The following is an 8020-nucleotide window of genomic DNA, read 5'->3' as shown; positions in this document are numbered from 1 at the left end:
CTGATCATTAAGATGCACAGTGACTTATATGAATTCAGAATTGGCTTACTGATAGAAGGCAGGGTTGGCCTAGCAGGACAATATTCAGTCAAGAAGTCTGACCGATGATATTGCACAGGGATAAAATGACGGATGCAAACATAGATGGGTTGATTAGTAAGTTAGCAGATGAGACCAAGATTGCTGGGGTCACAGACTGTGAGGAAGGCTGCCAAAGTGTACAGCGGGATATCAATCGGCTACAGAAATGAATGGGGAAATGGCAGATGGCATTTAATCTGCGCAGATGTGAGATGTTGTACTTTGGGAGGTTGAATGTAAGGAAAACATGTACAAATAATGGAAAGACCCTTGATGGCATTGATGTACGGGGGGGATCAGGCTCCCAGTCTATAATACCCTATAGACAAGTGCCTTCATAAGTTAGGGCATTGAGTATAAGAGTCAGGAGGTCGTGATGCAGATTCATAGGACTTTGGTTAGACTGCATTTGGAATATTTTATGCAGTTCTGATCACCGCATTGCAGGAAGGATGTGGAGGCTTTGGAAAGGGTACAGAGGTTTACCAGAAAGCTGTCTGTTCTAGGAGGTACAACAAGAGGCTGGACAATCTTGGATTGTTTTCTCTTGGATCGCTGAAGGTTGAGGGGGAGACCTGATAGAAATATATAAAATTAACAGATTCATGGATAGGGTAGATGGTCAGAACCTTTTCCCCAGAATAGAAATATCAAATAGTAGAGAGCATAGCTTTAAGGTGAGGGGGACAAGGTTTAAAGGAGATGTACAGAACAGGTTTTTGTTTTAATATACAAAGGGTGGTGAGTGCCTGAAATGTGCTGCTGGGGATGGTGGTGGAGGCAGATACAATAGTGGTCTTTAAGGGACTTTTGGTTAGGAACCTGGGTACACAGGGAATTGAGGGTTATGGATTATGTGCACACAGGTAAGTCCTGGCTTTTAAGCCTTCCTGGTGGTGTACTGTGACTGAACGTCCATAGTAAAGATGGGGGCCTGGAGACTGGAGGTCATTGAAGAGACGATGGGTATCTTGGACATAAGTCGGGAGGGATTGGACCAGGGGGGATAGGATGGAGTTGAGGTACGTGGACATTATTTCAGTCTGGCAGGAGCAGGCAGAAACAATGGGTCTGCCTGGGCAGTTGTGTTTATGAATTTTGGGGAGATATCCAACCAGGCTGTGGGGCTGGAGAACGATAAGATTGGATGCTGTGGAGGTCACATAGCTGGAGGTAATAAAATCAGAAATGTAGGGTGACGATCCAGGGGTAAGTAGGAGGTGTTCAAAAGCTGGTGCCTGGCCTCAGCGCGGTAGAGGTCAGCTCGCTAGTCTACCGCAGCACCTCCCTTGTTGGCAGGTTTGATTTAGATTAGTTTAATTTAGAGATACAACATGGAAACAGGCCCTTCGCCCACCCACCCCCCAGCACCAGAGCACTAGGTCATGGGTGCTGTAAGGCAGCAACTCCACCACCGTGCCACCCTAATATGATGATAATGTTGGGGTTACTGCATGAGTGAGCAGAGGGCTGTACGTTCAGAGGGGGTGAGGTTAGAGTAGGTAAGGAGAGTGGAAAACTTCAGACTGTTGATGTCACGCCAGCATTTAGAAATGTAAAGGTCTAAAGAGGGTAGAAGGAGTCCAAAGGAGGGGGACTGGGGGAAAGGGTCATCACTGGGTGGTGAGGACTCATTCCCTTAGAAAAAAGGCATGAAGGCAGAGGCGATGGAAGAAAACTCCGTTGTGGCAGACTCGGAACGTTAAGGTGGGGGCAGATGGAACTATGTCTAGTCTAGATGCAATCGTTGGACTCTAACTAACTTTACTCTCTCATATTTTACATTGCATTCTCTGCCGTATAAAGTCAGCCATTGCTCCAACTAGAGGTTCGAATCCCACTTCTGACACCATGTAAGAAACAGCTTTAACCATCAGCCGTTAACTTTACAAAATGTACTTTATTAAGATTGCATACAGAGACCATGGCATTAGCCACCGTAAGGTTTCAAATCGTCAATCAGACTCGAACCAGGTAGTTGCATGGAAAACCCGTAAAGGACCAGGAATCAGGTCGGCAATAGGAAAACAAGGTATGGATCAAGACAGCAATAGCGATTGATCTGCAGATGTATATACTTCGAGCAGTTGCAAACAGCTCTGTAAAGCACAATGAATGTGTGCCGATGTTGATAAATGGGATTCACTTGCTTGCAAATGGTATAGGAGCCCTAGAGAGGCACAATAGTCGTAATTTTGTTTCAACCCCGCTAAATTTAGTATCAGTGGAGTTACTGCTAGAATCAGGAATGCTGTAAATGTTTATAGAATGAATAATTAGATGTTCAAAGAATATATATGTACACACCAATCAATTAAAAACAAGTATTTAACAGCAAGGAAATAAATAGTTGCAATCTTTACCAAGCACCAAGTACAGAGGTTGGGCAAAAATAAAATATGACTCCATTGCCAGTTTTTATTTTGCTTTAAAAAAATCTGCATGGTTGTGCACAGGCGGCCTGGTTAACAATGCTGACACCCTAATAACAAAATTCACAGACAAATATTAATGCACTTTTGATTAGGTTTTGATAGCAGCTGTCAGTCTTTAACTCAGTGAGTTAAATGTTGCTATTTTGATAACTGATAAGATCATTCTATGAGGATAATCATTTAAATTTGCCTATATTAAGAGGTTTGGAAGAATGTGACATAATCACTAAAATATGCAATGTACAAAAAATAGACATTAGGAACTGTAGACGCTGGAATCTTGAGCAAAACACAAGGCATTTAAAACACACTTGACTCCTGAGGTGCTGGAGGAACTCAACGGGTAAGGCAACATCTTGGGAGAACATGGATAGGTGATGTTTCAGGTCGAGACCCTTCTTCAATCTGGGTCTGCTTCTTCAGATGTTTCAGTCGAAACATCATCTATCCGCGTTCTCCAGGGTGCTGCCTTGTCTGCTGCGTTACTACAGTACTTTGTGTCCTTTTGTGTAAACCAGCATTTGCAGTTTCTTGTTCCTACAATTAAATATAGAAGTGTGATATTATGTTACAGTTGTGCAAGATGTTGGTGAGGCTGTTCTTTGATTATTGTATTCGGTTTTCGTCACACTACAATAGGAAAGATGCCATTAAGATGGAAAGGGTGCGGAGAAGATATGAGGATGTTACCAGAGCATGCTGGAAAGTAGGTGGCTGATGGGTGTATAAAATCATTAGGGGAATAGATATGTTGAATGCACAGAAGTCTTTCCCAGGATAGGGGAATCAAGAACCAGAGGAAGTTTAAGGTGAGAGGGTAAGGATTTCATAGCAACCTGAGGGGCCTTTTTCTCCACACAGAGTGATGGGTACATGGAATGATCTGCCAGGGGGATAATATATATATACATATATATATATATATATATATATATACAGACACGCACACAAACACATATATACAGACACAGATACACACACATATATAATATATATATATATATATATATATGGATTTTTAAAGCTGTTTCATAAAGTGCTACATAATAGGATTGTCTTCAAGATTGAAGACTCATGAATTTAGGTGACTAACACTATAAATTATTTTTAAAATTTTGAAAACAGGAAACAGTAGTCGTGAAAGGTTATGTTTCAGAATGGATGAAAGTGTACAGTTGAGCTCCCTAGGAATCAGCATCAGCCCCACAAATCTGTGGACTTTTCTAAACTCATGCTCTGGTGCGTGAAGGAGTTTCATCTGAATATATTGGTTCATGAGACCATCTCAAAACAATCATGTTCTATAAAGTCAAGAAAAGTCCCAAATTGTCTGTCACCATAGCCTCTTCAGATCAATGATAAGCTTAATAATAATAATACATTTTATTTGTCATATGTAGGTTGGCACAGGGTCAACGGTACAATGAAATGTATTTGACAAGACAACGGGTCACCTCAGCAGTAATATTCCAAGGATAAATAAGATTTTAAAAAATGACATTAGTAAGGTAAAAAGACAATATTAAAAATAATCAACATATATGATTTGAAATGTGTTTATGAGTTCAGAAGCCTGATGGCCTGATGGTAGAAACTGTTCTTAAGTCTGGTGGTACTCGCAGCCATACACCCGTATCGTCTGCCTGACAGTAACAAGGAGAACAGCCTGCGTGCTGGGTGGCTGAGGTCCTTGATGATGCTGCGTGCCTTCCGCAGTCACCGCCGGTAGAAAATGTCCTGAATGACCGGGAGACAGTTGCCAGTGATGTGCTGTGCCATCTTCACCACTCTCTGTAGTGATTTGTGGCTGTGGGCTGAACAGTTCCCGTACTAGACTGTAATGCAGCCCGTCAGCAGGCTCTCGATGGTGCATCTGTAAAAGTTTGTGAGGATGCTGGCGTTCATGCCAAACTTCCTCAATCTTCTCAGGAAAAAGAGCCGCTGGTGGGCCTTCTTTGTTATTGTGTCCGTGTGCAGTGTTCAGGAAAGGTCCTCAGTGATGTGCACACCGAGGAACTTAAAGCTGCTGACCCTTTCAACCTAAGCATCACCGATGTGGATGGGGAGGTGTCCACTCCACCACTGTCTCCTGTAGTCCATGATCATCTCTAGTTTTGCTGACATTGAGAGAGAGGTTATTTTCCTAGCACCAGCTGTTTAGTGCCTTTACCTCCTCTCTGTAGGCCGTCTTATTGTTGTCTGTGATGAGGCCCAAGATGGTCGTGTCGTCAGCAAACTTTAGGATGCTGTTTGAGCTGTGCCTAGCAGTACAGTCGTGCGTGAACAGGTTCATAATGTCATTTAGATGTCTGTGTGTCAGCTGCGAGCTCGAAAGGCAAGTTGACATCGAAGGTCGGATATTCAACGATAATTGGAAAGATTTTTTTTTCTTCTGTGAGGTCAACGACAACCAGTGTATCTGATATGCTCGCAACAAGTGGCTGCGGCAAAAAAGTACAATATCAATCGACACTATGAGACGTCACACGGAGAAAAATATGACAAGTACGCAGGATGACTCAGTACGCAAAAGGTAAACGAGCTTGAAGCAACTCTGAAAAAACAGCAATCAGTGTTCACCAAAACACAAGAGACTCATGATGGAGCTGTCAAGGCCAGCTATATTATTACCAACAAAATAGCTGCTGCTTCGAAGCCGTACTCAGAGGGGGAATTCATCAAAGCATGCAAGCTGTCGGCAGCTGAGCTGGTGTGCCCTGAGAAGAGACAGGCTTTTGGTAATATCAGCTTGTCAAGAAATACTGTGGCAGAGAGAATCAGGGACCTTGCAGGAGATTTGAACAGTCAACTAAAAGACAAAGTGGTCATTTATTGCCTTCTCTATTGCAATTGATGAGAGCACCGACGTGACTGATGTAGCTCAATTGGGATTATTTATTTGTGGTGTTGATGCATCTTTGACTTTCACCAAGGACTTTGTGGAGATGGTGCCCATGACAAACACCACAATGGCGAATGACGTTTTCTCCAGCCTCGTTGAGGCCTTGGACAGACTGGAGTCACGCTGTCAGTTACGGAATACTACAACAGCATTTGTGCCTTTCAAATTAAATTAGGCCTGTGGGAGATGCAACTATCCCAGAGCAACCCAGTTCATTTCCTCTCTTTGCAGTCCGTGCGTGTCGCTCATGGGAATAATGACAACATGGACAGGTACTAGGACAAAATATCACGGCTGAAAAGTGAGTTTCAGAATCGTTTCCAAGTCTTCATTCAGCTCGAGAAGGAATTCTCACTATTTTGCTCACCGTTTGCCGTCAGCATCAGATGTGCCGGGGGAACTCCAAATGGAACTAATTGAAGTTCAGTGTAACTCGGCTTTGAAATATAAATTTGAGACTGTGGGTCTGGACTCATTCTATCAATACATGGGACTGATGCACCCCAAGATGACAGACTTTGCCTCAAAGATCCTTTGCATGTTCGGGACAACATATCCCTGTGAGCAGGCGTTCTCCATAGTGAACATTAGCAAATCCAAACTGTGCTCGCAGCTGACACACAGACATCTAAATGACATTATGAAAATCACAACTGTAAGTAAATATGCACATGACATCCATTCTCTCGTTTATCCCATTTGCAGTTATTTCTACAGATTTCATTAATTTGTTTTTTTGTATTCTGTAGTCATGCAATAAAATGAGTTTTAGTACAAGAGAGAGTTAGATTTAGCTCTTAGGGTGAAGGGAATCAAGGGATATGGGGAAAAAGCCGTAACGGAGTACTGATTTTGGATGACCAGCCATGATCATATTGAATGGCGGTGCTGGCTCGAAGGGCTGAATGGCCTACTCCTGCACTTGTTTTCTATGTTTCTATGACACCAAAATTGGGTGGTAGAGTGGACAATAAGGGTGGACACCTAAGTTTACAACAGGGTTGGGGAGGTGGGCCAAAGAATGCAAATGGAATTTAACTCTGAACTGTGTGAGGTGTTGCAGTTTGGTATACCAAACCAGGGCTTGACTTACACAGTATATGGCAGAGCCCTGGAGAGTATTGCAGAGCATAGAGATCTGAGAGTCAAATGGACAGTGTGGTGAAGAAGGTACTTGGCATGCTTGGTAAGGGTATTGAGCACAAAGGTTGGCACATCATGCATCATTCTGTTTGCCCAGCTATAGGAAGGATGCCATTAATTAGGAAAGAGTACAGAGGAGAATCACCAGAATGTTACCATGGCTTGCGGGCTTGAGTTATAGGGAGAGGTAGGATTTGCTAGGACTTGTATCTTTGGAGTGTTAAAGGCTGAAGGATGATTTTATTGAGGTGTACAAATTGTTGCTATCTGTTTTGACAGTTCTGGCTCACTTAATCTCATGCTCTAATTTTCCTTCTTATTGTTCTCTTTGTTATTCTTTATAAAAAATATATATTTTGTGGCATATTCTGAACAGCCACATAGCTCAGCTCTGGAAGACTGACAAAGGCACTGGATTGATATGGTTTAGTGATATTTCTACCAATTTTCTACCAGACTGCAATATTGAGAAGTATAAAAATATATATCATAACCCTTGAGACTAAGCATGAATTTTTTTTTAAAAGTTGTCCTCATATTCTCCATGCACCATTCAATTATTGTAATTAATGATTATAATTAATGATTATAAGGAGCTTGCTCTACTGCTCTTTCTAACCGTTTATTCTGTTTAAACAGAAAACAAATCACTTTTTAGATGAATTGCTTCTGATCTGGATTTGTAGTTTCTGAGATGGCTGGGATTGTCTATGAGGGTCTGACATTACAGATCCTGAACTTTATGCTATGGAGTGGAGGTTATCTGTGCGTGGTTTTTCCTAACATGCTGTAGCCACACCGCTCATCGGCTGTCAAGTGGGCCTTACAGAGCAAGGTCTTGATCTCGTGGCAGCTGGAGACCAGGCTCTGCTGCATGGATATGAACGTTCACACAGGTGCCACCCAGCATGCGCATGTGTGTGTTCACTTGCTCAAGAGGTACACACAAACACAGGCTCATGTCCCTCCAGCCAGGGTGATTGAATTGCATGCCATCAGAATCAGGCTCAATTTTTACTCGCTAAACTTGCAATCTTGCAACGCTCCAACTTTTGTCTTGTTTTCAGTGGATAGATGAACTAAAATTGTGGTGTGGCCTTCCTCGTCTTAAAAGGGGTAGGCCATTTAAAACGGAGATGAGGGAAAACTTTTTCAGTAAATCTGTGGAATTCACTGCCTTAGAAGGCAGTGGAGGCCAATTCTCTGAATGCATTCAAGATAGAGCTCTTAAGGATAGCGGAGTCAGGGGGTATAGGGAGAAGGCAGGAATGGGGTACTGATTGAGAATAATCAGCCATGATCACATTGAATGGTGGTGCTGGCTCGAAGGGCTGAATGGCCTACTCCTGCACCTATTGTCTATTGTCTATTGTCTAAAATACTTTATGATGTTATGCTGCCATTGAAATCTCATAGATTTTGTTTCAGAACTGAATCAACCAACTACAGATCATACTGG

This window comes from Rhinoraja longicauda, chromosome 23, assembly GCF_053455715.1.
Source record: "Rhinoraja longicauda isolate Sanriku21f chromosome 23, sRhiLon1.1, whole genome shotgun sequence".
In the NCBI taxonomy this organism is placed as follows: domain Eukaryota; kingdom Metazoa; phylum Chordata; class Chondrichthyes; order Rajiformes; family Arhynchobatidae; genus Rhinoraja; species Rhinoraja longicauda.
This window is presented reverse-complemented; position numbering follows the sequence as displayed.